Here is a 14815-nt window from a genome sequence, read left to right as displayed (position 1 = left end):
GGAAAGTTTGTCCAGACCCTTGTGGTAGTGACCACTTTCCAATTATTTTGGAGGATGATGGACCTCCATCACTTGAAAGGGTTCAGAGATGGAAGTTGACAGGGGCAAACTGGGATCAATTTCGGCATCTATGCAGCACTCGACTGCAACAAACTGCCATGACTGGTGCCGATGATCCCATGTCTTTGTTCACCTCCATCTTGAAAGATATTGCAGAGGAAACTATTCCTAAGACTTCGGCAGTACCGAAGCGTTTCAATAAACCATGGTTCAATGAGACATGCAAATATGCAATGAAAGAGCGAAACAGGACCCTCGAGAGGTTCAAACGCGAACCTACCGGGGATAACTTGAATAGTTATCGCATTGCTCGGGCAAAGGCTCGTAAAACTATCAGACAGAGTAAGAAATCATCTTGGAGAAATTATGTCTCCAAGTTGAGTTCTCACTCTTCTTCTTTCAGTACAGCTGCTTTTACATCTGTCAGAAATAAAGCTGAAAAGCAACCTATTAACTTTTCATCTGAAAATGCTGAAGTATACAACAGGCACTTCTCTTTGGAGGAGTTGAAGGACGCTCTACGTGGAGCCCATGATACTTCGGTATGACCAGATGAAATACATTATCAACTCTTAAAACACTTACCTGAATCATCCTTAATGGTTCTATTAAATATCTTTAACAAAATCTGGATTTCGGGTGACTTTCCTTCTGATTGGAGAAAAGCCATTGTCATTCCTATTCCTAAGCCTGGCGAGGATCCAACAAATCCTACCAGTTATCGCCCTATTGCTTTGACCAGTTGCATTTGTAAAACCATGGAAAGAATGACTTGTCTGGTATCTGGAGTCCCACAAATTGCTTAATAACATGCAATGTGGGTTCAGGACTAGACGTAGCACAGTTGATCATCTTGTAGGGATGCTTTTATCCATAACCAGCATTTGGTATCGGTCTTCTTTGACCTCGAGAAAGCTTATAATACCACGTGGAAGTATGGGATTTTCAAAGACCTCCATGGCATGGGCCTAAGAGGCCGTATGCCTGACTTTATCTCAAATTTCGTACAGAATAGGTCTTTCAAGGTACGAATGGGATCTACGTTATCCGATTCTCACTCCCAAGAGATGAGTGTGCCTCAAGGTAGCATCCTGTCATTAACTTTATTTTCCGTGAAAATTAACAGCATCACCCAGTGTTTAAAACCTGGCGTTGATAGCTCTTTATATGTCGACGATTTTCAGATTTGCTACAGATCGTCCAGTATGAGTATTATTGAACGTCAGTTGCAGCTTTGTTTGAATAAACTTCAGCAATGGGCAACTGACAATGGATTTCCATTCTCAAAGTCAAAAACCGTCTGTATGCATATCTGCCAGAAAAGAGGCCACCATTTAGATCCACAGCTGTTTCTGGACAAAAATCCGGTTGCAGTTGTGGAGGAGACCAAATTTCTGGGGGTTATTTTTGACAGGATGCTATCTTTTGTTCCTCATTTACAGTATGTGAAAAAGAAGGGCTTGAAGGCCCTCAATATCTTAACAGTTATTGGCAAGACTGAATGGGGAGCAGATCGAAAGGTTATGCTCCGACTTTATAGATCTTTAGTTCGGTCTAAACTTGATTATGGGTGCATTGTGTATGGGTCAGCACGTAAGTCTTACTTGCAAATGCTAGATCCTATACACAACCAGGGACTTAGGCTTTGTCTTGGTGCTTTCAAAACATCTCCTGTGGAGAGCTTGTACGTCGATGAACACGAACCTTGTTTGGGTGCTAGACGTGCAAAGCTTTCTCTGCAGTATGCTTCAAAGATTAAATCAATGCCAAAACATCCTGCACACAATGCGGTGTTTCATAATAAATATATGAAGTTATTTGATGCAAAACCGAATGCGATTCGAACACTTGGTCTTCGCATTAAGCAGTTTTTATCAGTTTCGAACATTGATTTAGCAGACATTTTGGAAACGCCTTCATATTTTATTTTGCCACCTTGGTGTATCAAACCACCAAAAATTGTATTCGATCGTGTGCATCTAAAAAAAGATCGCACAGATGCAGTTATTTATAAACAACATTTCATGGAAATCTAAGAGAGGTATTGCGATTACATTCCTGTTTACACAGACGGATCACGGGATGGGAATTCTGTGGCTTGTACTACAGTTTTTCCATTAGACGCAAATATTTCCATGAGATTGCCCGATTCAGCATCAATCTTTACTGCTGGAATTTGGGCAATCATTAAAGCCCTGGAACAGATTAAGGATTCATGTGCATCCAAGTATATTATTTTTACAGACTCACTTTCGTGTCTTCAAGCTGTACAGTACATGAAATTGGAGCATCCCTTAGTTGGGATGGTGATACGAAAGTGTTTCTTGTTATCAATTGCCAATAAAGATGTCATATTTTGTTGGGTACCCAGCCATGTTGGCATTATGGGTAACGAAAAGGCGGATGTTGCTGCCAAGTCTGCTTTAAACTTGCCCCGTGTCCATGTTGGTGTCCCCTACAGTGATTTTAAATTTCATATTAACTAATATATCTTTTCGACTTGGCAAGATGATTGGGAAGGTGCGGTTGCGAATAAGCTTCACTCTGTCAAGGCAGTCCTGGGAGAGTGGCAGTCATCTTACAGGCGATGCAGGAAGGATGAAGTAGTCTTATGCCGTGCCCGCATCGGCCATACATATTTGACGCATTCATTTATTTTAAAGAAGGACCCTCCTCCTCAGTGTACACTGACTGTGCGGCACATTTTGGTGGAGTGTGATCATCTCAAGCCGACAAGAAATGATATATTTGGCAACAGAAATGTTTTGGAATCGTTTAAATTCCATCCAATGTTAATTGTAAAGTTTTAAAAACACTTACAAAACTTTAAGATATACTTAACTTGATTTTATATATTGTATTATACTTCCCTCCCCCACAGCTCCTTACACTGTGGTTTTACATGAGTGTATATAAATATGTTCATATACTTACCATTTGTGACACCCAATAGCCGATATGTATTTTTGTGCTGGGGTGTCGTTAAACAAACATTCATTCATAATACCATTTTGTCGTTCAGATTGTGAGAAAAGGGAGGCATGTTTGTCTTAAAATAGAATTCACTTCAGGATATTAGTAAAAATACTTAAAATCAGACAATTATATCAATTAATATATTGAAAATGGAATTTTGTAGTAAAAAGTGGCAGCCATCTTGTAAAATAGCCGACATCTTAAAAGTTTAAGCCGAAACGTTTCACTAAACCATGGTTCAATGAATCATGCAAAGATGCTATTAAGGAACGAAAGAGGCACATTGAGAGGTTTAAACGGGAACCCACCTGGGACAACCTCTCTGCCTATCGTATTACTAAGGCAAAGGCCCGCAGAGAGATCAGACAAAGTAAGAAAACATCTTGGAGAAAATATGTCTCCAAGTTCAATTCCCAAACCTCTGTGAAATCTGTTTGGAATAGGATCCGTAAAATCAAGGGAAAAGAATCCAGTAGTACTGTCCATCATTTGTCTGTCAATGACACAAACGTCACATCTCAACGTGACATCGCCAATGCACTGGCAGACAACTTTTCTCATAACTCCTCTTCTGCGTTCAGCTCAGATGCTTTTACATCTGTCCGTACTAAAGCTGAAAAGCAACCTATTAATTTTTCATCTGAGAATGCTGAAGTATACAACAGGCCCTTCTCTTCGGAGGAGTTGCAGGATGCTCTTCGAAAAGCCCATGATACTTCGGTGGGACCAGACGAAATACATTACCAACTACTAAAACACTTACCCAAATCTTCTCTTTTAGTTCTTTTGAACATCTTTAATAAAATCTGGAGTTCTGGTGACTTTCCTTCTGATTGGAGGAAGGCTATTATAATTCCTATTCCAAAGTCTGGCAAGGATCCTACTGACCCTACCAGTTACCGCCCCATCGCTCTCACAAGCTGCATCTGCAAAACTATGGAACGAATGATCAATCGTAGACTTGTCTGGTTTCTCGAGTCCCACAAATTGCTTACTAACGTACAATGTGGGTTCAGATCCAGTCGAGGTACGGTTGATCATCTCGTTCGATTTGAAACGTTTTGTCGCGAGGCCTTCGTCAATAATCAACACCTGGTTTCAGTGTTCTTTGATTTGGAAAAGGCCTACGATACCACATGGAAGTATGGGATTTTAAAAGACCTCCATGGCATGGGCCTAAGAGGTCTTCTTCCAAATTTTATTTCTAACTTTTTAAAAGATAGAATTTTTAAAGTGCGAGTGGGATCCACGTTTTCAGATTCCCACTCACAAGACATGGGGGTGCCCCAAGGTAGCATCCTGTCGGTTACCCTATTCTTAATTAAAATTAACAGCATCGCCCAGTGTTTAAAACCTGGTGTCGATTGCTCACTATACGTTGACGATTTTCAGATTTGTTACAGGTCGTCCAATATGAGTATCATTGAGCGTCAGTTGCAGCTTTGTTTGAATAAGCTTCAACAATGGACAACTGACAAGGCTTTCGATTCTCAAAGTCAAAAACGGTTTGTATGCACTTCTGCCAGAAAAGATGTCACCACCTAGACCCTCAGCTGTTTCTGGACAAAAGCCCGATTCCCGTGGTCGAGGAGACCAAATTTCTGGGAATTATATTTGACAGGAAGCTATCTTTCATACCTCATTTAAAATATGTTAAAAAGAAAGGGCTAAAGGCCCTAAATATTCTCAAAGTTATTGCCAGCACAGAGTGGGGAGCCCTAAATATTCTCAAAGTTATTGCCAGCACAGAGTGGGGAGCAGACCGTAAGGTTATGCTCCGACTGTATCGATCTTTGATTAGATCTAAACTAGATTACGGCTCTATTGTGTATGGGTCGGCACGCAAGACTTACTTGCAGATGCTTGATCCAATACACAACCAGGGACTTAGGCTTTGTCTTGGTGCTTTCAGAACATCTCCTGTGGAAAGTGTGTACGTCGATGCACACGAACCTAGTTTGGGTGCTAGACGTGCAAAGCTGTCTCTGCAGTATGCTACCAAGATAAAGTCAATGCCAAAACACCCCACCCATAACGCTATCTTTGACAACCGATTTATGAAGTTGTTTGATGCGAAGCCAAATGCAATCTGCACATTTGGTCTTCGCATTAGGCAGCTTTTATCTGCTTCCAACATTGATCTTTCAGACATTTTGGAAACACCTTCATATTTTGTTTTGCCATCTTGGTGCATAAAACCACCTAACATTGTGTTGGATCTCGTGCATCTGAAGAAAGATCGCACGGATCCAATTATTTATAACCAATATTTTATGGAAATAAAAGAGAAATACTGTGACTACATCCCTATTTACACGGATGGGTCACGGGATGGGAATTCTGTGGCTTGTGCCAGAGTTTTTCCATCAGACAAAATAATCTCTATGAGATTGCCTGATTTGGCATCTATATTTAGTGCCGAAACTTGGGCAATTATTAAAGCCCTAGAGGAAATCAAAACCTCTAGCTCCTCTAAATTTATAAGCCCTATACCGACTCACTTTCGTGTCTCCAGTCTTTACAATATATGAAGCTGGAACATCCCTTAATTGGGATGCTGATACGAAAGTGTGTCTTTTTATCTATTAACAATAAGAATATTGTGTTTTGTTGGGTACCCAGCCATGTTGGCATCAGAGGCAGATTGTGCTGCCAAGTCTGCTTTGACTTTGCCACATGCCAATGCTGGTATTCCCTATAGTGATCTAAAAAATCACTTAAATAATTATATCTTTTCTATTTGGCAAGATGATTGGAACGGTGCGGTCGCGAACAAGCTTCATTCTGTTAAGCCAGTCCTGATAGAGTGGCAGTCCTCTTACAGGCGGTGCAGAAGGGATGAAATAGTCTTGTGTCGTGCTCGCATCGGACATACTTACATTACCCATTCATTTATTCTCAGGAAGGATCCTCCACCTCGGTGTGAGCATTGTCAGTGTACACTGACGGTGCACCATATTTTGGTGGAGTGTAATCATCTGATCCAGACTAGAAACGATATATTCGAAGCAAGGGATGTGGTGGAATCCTTTAGATTCCACCCTGAACTTGTACTAAAGTTTTTAAAAGAAACTGGATTTTATTCCAAATTTATATTTACTTTTGTGTAATATTTGATTTGTAACATGAATTTTACCTTTATAACAAATGTGATATGTATTATTTTGTACAGCTCTTTACACTGTCTTTGACTTAACATTTCAAATTTCATGTACCACCGCACAGCTCTATAAACTGTTTTTAACCTAACCTTTTATTTTTACCATTGTATGACACCCAATAGCCGATGTATTATTTGTGCTGGGGTGTCGTTAAACATCCATTCAATTCAATGTACCTTTAAACGAAAATATGCATTTTCATAAAAATTGTTTATACCCGTTTTAGCACTGAGCCCTTCAAATATATGTTGGAAACTGATAAAAACTGCTTAATGCGAAAACCAAATGTTCGAATAGCATTCGGCTTAGCATCAAATAACTTCATATATTTATCATCAAACACCCCATTATGTGCAGGATGTTTTGCCATTGATTTAATCTTTGTAGGTTACTGCAGGGAAAGCTGTGCACGTTTAGCACCCAAATTAGGTTCGTGTGCATCGAGTACAAGCTCTCCACGGGAGATATTTTGAAAGCACCAAGACAAAGCCCAAATCACTGGTTGTGTATAGGATCTAGCATTTGCAAGTAAGACTTACGTGCTGACCCATACATAATGCACCCATAATCAAGTTTATACCGAACTGATGATCTATAAAGCTTTCCAGATAATAAGTCAAGCGCTCGAGTGATTTTTTTTAGCAGTCGAGATAATCAGTAATGCGCTCAAGATAATAAGTTGAGAGCTGGACACAATAAGTAGAGTATTCATTCAGCATGCACGGATAAAAACAAAAGGTTGATCGATGTTTACTTGTGGCTTAAAAGCACTTTGGTGATGTCAGATTACGAAAATGTAGATATGAAAATGCACGATTCCGCGCACAGATCACGTTAATGGAAAGTTAGCCTCATCTTGAGCTCTAAAATTATATTGTCAAATGCTATACTTATTTATTGTCAATGTGTACGTACCTTCGGTGACATATAGTCATGATAACAAGTCGAGAGCTTGAGATACTATGCCGACATTTCAAGATTCGTTAAACTTGACATTCCTGAGTTTGCTGCAATTTTTTAAGATGTCATCGATTAACAGAGACTTGTTAACGATTGTAATTACATATCTAATATATTTGTATGCATAAAATATTAGTGGTTGTATATTAAACGTCTTTCGGCTCGTTCTCATATTTGTACTAGGTTAAATTTCATTTTATTTCCTGAAATATATTGTTTTCGTACGTACGAAATTATTTGGGTTTCTTACAAATATTAAGACGACCAGAAACACATTGAATATACAGACACTGATATTCTAAACAAGAAAATAGATTTAATATGTAAGTTTAATCGTAGAAATATTTTATTAGTCGGAAACATCTTACAATGCAGCAAACTCGGAATGTGCCTTTAAAGGCACATTGATGTGAATGTTTGATAACACCCCAGCACAAAAATATATATGAGCCTTTGGTGGTAAACAATATGATTATGATTATTTATATTAGAAATAAGAAAATATATTTAATATGTAAGTTTAATCGTACAAATATTTTATTAGTCGGAAACATGTTACAAACATCTGCAACAAACTCAGGAATGTCCCTTTAAGCACTAAACAAAATAGCCCGAGTACTCTGACTTTAAGAGAGCTAGACGGACATTTGGACATAAATACGCTCTCATTACAGTCAGAGACCAACCTATGTATATTTTTGGCAATTCCTGACTACCAAATGGTAGGCAAAGATTCCCGCTCTAATACCACAACAATCCTGTTTGACGTCAAATACCTTTACATCGATCATTTTCGAGTTAACTGATACAAAAAAAAATCCACATGTTAATCACTAATACACATACTACAGAAAGAAACCCGACAGCACCCACATTCAGCTACGCTTCGTGACACTCCGTCGCAACAATTATAAAGCTCGGCGATCTATTTCGAGACGTAGATCACGTGATCGCCACTGGGCGATTCCGCCTTGTGCAGCAGTTACAGGGGCCGTCTTATACCAAGCGACGTTACAACATGTCTTTGTTTTAACTGTTTAAAATGTAAAAATTGTGTTTGATTTTTTTTTTTAATCGGAGAGGTTATTATTTTCATAAACAAATCAGCAGGAACGTCAGTCAAAAAAGAACTTGTAAATCAGCGACAAATATCATTGTCGTACTGTTAACTGCCAATGTGTATCGATGGGTAATCTCATTAATTGTGGCTACATTCTACGCTGAAAAAAGTTGTAAACCTTTTTTTAAAACTCCCACACCCCCTCTCGTTCTGAGTACAGTTTGTGGCCCTGATCAGAAATCGTGGTAGCAACGAGCGTACTTGAACATCAAACTGATATAAGCAGGTTAATTCCCGACATCGGACCTGGCAGTCATTTGTGGCCATACATGCATACGGCGAAACTCATCGCCATCGGTCCCTATGCGTCAGCTTGTCTACTATGACGGAACTCCTGTCTACAGCTGATCATTGAGTATTGTGTTACAGAATCTGTCTTTGTTCAGTTGTTGAAAACAATTAGGCTGTGTTCTACGTAGGTTAATGCATTGTCAATAATTATTAACTACCATGCATATATGTGATTTACATTTGCTTGGATAAAACGATCGTTCATATAAAATTAGTTATTAAGCAAACAGAATACTTACAACCAACCCAAAACAAAATTTGAACTATTTTTATTACTTAATTTACTAGTATCCTAGCGCCTTTTTTTCTTTATTTTTCTTTTTGCTTTTTAATGAGATATTACACCAGTTTCACATTTGAGTCATTTCCGCATATTTCTTAGGGAGTGGGTTTCAGCTCAGTCATTTGAGTGTTCGCGTCGCAGGATCGAACAACCTCGATGGATCCATTCAACCGATTGATTTTTTTGTCGTTCCAACCAGTGCACCAGAACTAGTCAGTGGCCGTGGTATGTGCTGTCCAGCCTGTGGGAAAGTACATATAAAAGATCCATTGCTAATGTAGCGGGTTTCATCTCCAATACTCATGTCATAGTTACCAAATGTTTGACATCCAATAGCTAGTGATTAATAAATCAATGTGATCTAGTGGTGTCTTTGAACAAAACAAATTTCAATATTTTTTAGTTTGGTCTGAATAGCAAAACAACTATAATTATTTTGTAAGATAAGTTTTAAAGATCGAATGAGCTATGCATCGATTTTGCAGTAACAAGCATTGCCATCCGTCTCCTTAATGCCTCAGAATACATCTTATGATACCCCATCCCCGCAAGAGCGTTACGTAATCGTTGAAGAAGAAAAACACACACACACTCTACTACTGTACTAATAACTAATACATAAAACATAAAATAATCAAATGAAATTACTACTTACTTTATCTTTCATAAGTGTAGCACATAATTTTGCCGTATCCTGTTGATAACACCCCAAATGTATCCTTCAAATTCAAAATGGAATCAATAATCTGTAATTGTTTTGGTTCAATGACGTAATTAAATCCAAATTCATCCAACACGGCATTAGCCAACTCTTCCATGTTGTAACGTCGCTTGGTATGAGACGGCCCCTGTAACTGCTGCACAAGGCGGAATCGCCCAGTGGCGATCACGTGATCTACGTCTCGAAATAGATCGCCGAGCTTTGTAATTGTTGCGACGGAGTGTCACGAAGCGTAGCTGAATGTGGGTGCTGTCGGGTTTCTTTCTGTAGTATGTGTATTAGTGATTAATATGTGGATTTTTTTGTATCAGTTAACTCGAAAATGATCGATGTAAAGGTATTTGACGTCAAACATAGGATTGTTGTGGTATTAGAGCGGGAATCTTTGCCTACCGTTTGGTAGTCAGGAATTGCCAAAAATATACATAGGTTGGTCTCTGACTGTAATGAGAGCGTATTTATGTCCAAATGTCCGTCTAGCTCTCTTACAGTCAGAGTACTCGGGCTATAAACAAAACAGTCCAGATTTCGAGATATGACTAAGTTCAGTATCTTTAAAAGTAAGGAAAAAATATGTGTGTCCTGAATATATCACCATATTATTAATTTTATAGGTGTTTTGTTTTGGTGTGTGTATAGTTTTATTTTATTATTATTATTATTTTTTATTTTTATTTTTTTAATTGGGGGGGGGGGGGGGGGTAAATTCTATGAAAAGAAAGTTCCAGGCCTTAGTACATTTTAAATTAGTGTACATAATGATAGTTATTTTAATACTGTACAGGCCGAACGTTGATTCATTTCTATGGCAAATGGATTAAATAATCGTAACCATTTTGCATCAAGTTTATATACGCAATCCTAGGCCGTGGTTCATATATAGTGGAGCTCCAATTCATTAAGATTGCCGCTCAAGCAATAGGCGAACGTGTTGGCCTACAAAACGGAGGGAAAAGTGCAATAATAAACTCTGAATTGTGTATTAAAATAAATAGATTTTATGACTATACTGTCACGTTTTTTTCCTTCTTCAAACGAAAGTTCGACATTAAAAGTTTATATTGAAATTATTTTCCGGCATACTTCGTAATTCAACCGAATCATTTCGTATACTCTCGGCATAATTCTGAATATTTTCAAATCACTGCAATGATTCTGCAAGTAAGCTTCTGATTGGTCCAATGAAAGGTCAACTGGACATGAGCTCCAACGGGATGCGGTTAGATCCACATGTAATAGCAATTAACCAGTGGAGAAGTGACAGTGTCAAGGGTACACGGATTTATAATTCCGTCAGCATTTCAGAATGGACGTAGGTTGAAATATAACATGTACTAATATTTATTTATTGATATCAATATCTATTAATATATCGTCCATTTCCCTATTTATTCACAAAATATCTTGTTCTTTTCTGAAACATTTTTCTAATTGTTTGTATCATTTCATGAAATAATACGAGTTTTACCCTCTCTTTTTTTTTCATCCATGATGTTTTACAAAAGTAAGCGCGCTTCATACCAACTGTGAATTTTACGACCGTTCCATACAAGACTGCTAAACTCAGTTGAATTTATGTTTTTTTGTTTTGTTTTTAAATAACTATTGTTTATATTTTTATATCTTTTTAGAACTGGAACATATGTGTCGCGTCATCTTCTTACATGGTGTTGAGAAGTGAGATCGCGGATTGATTATGGAAAAGTTCCGAGATGGACCTCTCCAGGCACTTCTCTTTGGAGGAGTTGCAGGACGCTCTACGTAGAGCCCATGATACTTCGGTAGGACCAGATGAAATACATTATCAACTCTTAAAACACTTACCTGAATCATCCTTAATGGTTCTATTAAATATCTTTAACAAAATCTGAATTTCGGGTGACTTTCCTTCTGATTGGAGAAAAGCCATTGTCATTCCTATTCCTAAGCCTGGTAAGGATCCAACAAATCCTTCCAGTTATCGGCCTATTGCTTTGACAAGTTGCATTTGTAAAACCATGGAAAGAATGATCAACCGTAGACTTGTCTGGTATCTTGAGTCCCACAAATTGCTTACTAACGTGCAATGTGGGTTCAGGCCTAGACGTAGCACGGTCGATCATCTTGTTAGATTTGAAACTTTTTGTAGGGATGCTTTTATCCATAACCAGCATTTGGTATCGGTCTTTTTTGATCTCGAGAAAGCTTATGATACCACGTGGAAGTATGGGATTTTGAAAGACCTCCATGGCATGGGCCTAAGAGGCCGTATGCCTGGCTTTATCTCAAATTTCTTACAGAATAGGTCTTTCAAGGTACGAGTGGGATCTACGTTATCCGATTCTCACTCCCAAGAGATGGGTGTGCCTCAAGGTAGCATCCTGTCAGTAACTTTATTTTCCGTGAAAATTAACAGCATCATCCAGTGTTTAAAACCTGGCGTTGATAGCTCGTTATATGTCGACGATTTTCAGATTTGCTACAGGTCGTCCAGTATGAGTATCATTGAACGTCAGTTGCAGCTTTGTTTGAATAAACTTCAACAATGGGCAACTGACAATGGATTTCGATTCTCAAAGTCAAAAACAGTCTGTATGCATATCTGCCAGAAAAGAGGTCACCATTTAGATCCACAGCTATTTCTGGACAAAACTCCGGTTCCAGTTGTGGAGGGGACCAAATTTCTGGGGGTTATTTTTGACAGGAGGCTATCTTTTGTTCCTCATTTACAGTATGTAAAAAAGAAGGGCTTAAAGGCCCTCAATATCTTAAAGGTTATTGGTAAGACTGAATGGGGAGCAGATCGAAAGGTTATGCTCCGACTTTATAGATCTTTAGTTCGGTCTAAACTTGATTATGGGTGCATTGTGTATGGGTCAGCACGTAAGTCTTACTTGCAAATGCTAGATCCTATACACAACCAGGGACTTAGGCTTTGTCTTGGTGCTTTCAAAACATCTCCTGTGGAGAGCTTGTACGTCGATGCACACGAACCTAGTTTGGGTGCTAGACGTGCAAAGCTTTCTCTGCAGTATGCTACAAAGATTAAATCAATGCCAAAACATCCTGCACACAATGCGGTGTTTAATAATAAATATATGAAGTTATTTGATGCGAAGCCGAATGCGATTCGAACATTTGGTCTTCGCATTATGCAGTTTTTATCAGTTTCCAACATTGATTTAACAGACATTTTGGAAACGCCTTCATATTTTATTTTGCCACCTTGGTGTATCAAACCGCCAAAAATTGTATTCGATCTTGTGCATCTAAAAAAAGATCGCACAGATGCAGTTATTTATAAACAACATTTCATGGAAATCCAAGAGCGGTACTGTGATTACATTCCTGTTTACACAGACGGATCACGGGATGGGAATTCGGTGGCTTGTGCTACAGTGTTTCCATCAGATACAATAATTTCCATGAGATTGCCCGATTCAGCATCAATCTTTACTGCTGAAATTTGGGCAATCATTAAAGCCCTGGAACAGATTAAGGATTCATATGCATCCAAGTATATTATTTTTACAGACTCACTTTCGTGTCTTCAAGCTCTACAGTACATGAAATTGGAGCACCCCTTAGTTGGGATGGTGATACGAAAGTGTGTCTTTTTATTAATTGCCAATAAAGATGTTATACTGTGTTGGGTACCTAGCCATGTTGGCATTAGGGGTAACGAAAAGGCAGATGTTGCTGCCAAGTCTGCTTTGAACTTGCCCCATGTCCATGTTGGTGTCCCCTACAGTGATTTTAAATTTCATATTAACCAATATATCTTTTCGACTTGGCAAGATGATTGGGACGGTGCGGTTGCGAATAAGCTTCATTCTGTCAAGGCAGTCCTGGGAGAGTGGCAGTCATCCTACAGGCGATGCAGGAAGGATGAAGTAGTCTTATGCCGTGCCCGCATCGGCCATACATATTTGACGCATTCATTTATTTTAAAGAAGGACCCTCCTCCTCAGTGTGAACACTGTCAGGGTACACTGACTGTGCGCCACATTTTGTTGGAGTGTGATCATTTCACGCCGACAAGAAATGATATATTTGGCAACAGAAATGTTTTGGAATCGTTTAAATTCCATCCAATGTTAATTGTAAAGTTTTTAAAACACTTTGACCTCTATACAAAATTTTAAGATATACTTAACTTGATTTTATATATTGTATTATACTCCCCCCCCCCCCCCCCCCCCACAGCTCCTTACACTGTGGTTTTACATGAGTCTATACAAATATGTTCATATACTTACCATTTGTGACACCCAATAGCCGATATGTATTTTTGTACTGGGGTGTCGTTAAACAAACATTCAATCAATCTCCACACTTCCCAGCTACCAGACCGATTCAAGCCGCTGAGTAGTTTGTCAACAGAAGCATCGGCCAGACGAGAGACCAGCCACTCATTTCCAACATGATGTTCACCAGTGTGTGATAGGAAAACAAGACTAAGAAATAGTTAATAAAAAAACAACTTTGGTGGTTTGTTTATCTTTTAGTGTAAGAAAAAGGGTCACACTGCATGCAAATAATTATAAATCTTATTTTTCAGGTGTGTGAGTGTGTGTGTGCTTGAGCTAAACTATACTGAACTTAACTATATTATGATGTATTGTGTGATGTTAAAACAGGAAAAAGATTAATGAAAGAAAGAAATGTTTTATTTAACGACGCACTCAACACATTTTATTTACGGTTATATGGCGTCAGACATATGGTTAAGGACCACACAGATTTTAAGAGGAAACCCGCTATCGCCACATAGGCTACTCTTTTACGATAGGCAGCAAGGGATCTTTTATTTGCGCTTCCCACAGGCAGGATAGCACAAACCATGGCTTTTGTTGAACCAGTTATGGATCACTGGTCGGTGCAAGTGGTTTACACCTACCCATTGAGCCTTGCGGAGCACTCACTCAGGGTTTGGAGTCGGTATCTGGATTAAAAAACCCATGCCTCGACTGGGATCCGAACCCAGTACCTACCAGCCTGTAGACCGATGGCTAACCACGACGACACCGAGGCCGGTAAGATTAATGAATGAATGAATAACGACACCAGAGCTATTGAGTGTCACAAATGGTAAGTATATGAAACTATATTATAATGTATTGTGTGATGTTAAAACACGAAATAGATTAATGAATGAATGTTTAACGACACCACAGAACAAGAAATACACATCGGCTATTGGGTGTCACAAATGGTAAGTATATGAAAATATTATTTATATATAATTATGTAAAACAACAGTG

This window comes from Gigantopelta aegis, chromosome 4 (assembly GCF_016097555.1).
Source record: "Gigantopelta aegis isolate Gae_Host chromosome 4, Gae_host_genome, whole genome shotgun sequence".
Taxonomy (NCBI): Eukaryota; Metazoa; Mollusca; class Gastropoda; order Neomphalida; family Peltospiridae; genus Gigantopelta; species Gigantopelta aegis.
This window is presented reverse-complemented; position numbering follows the sequence as displayed.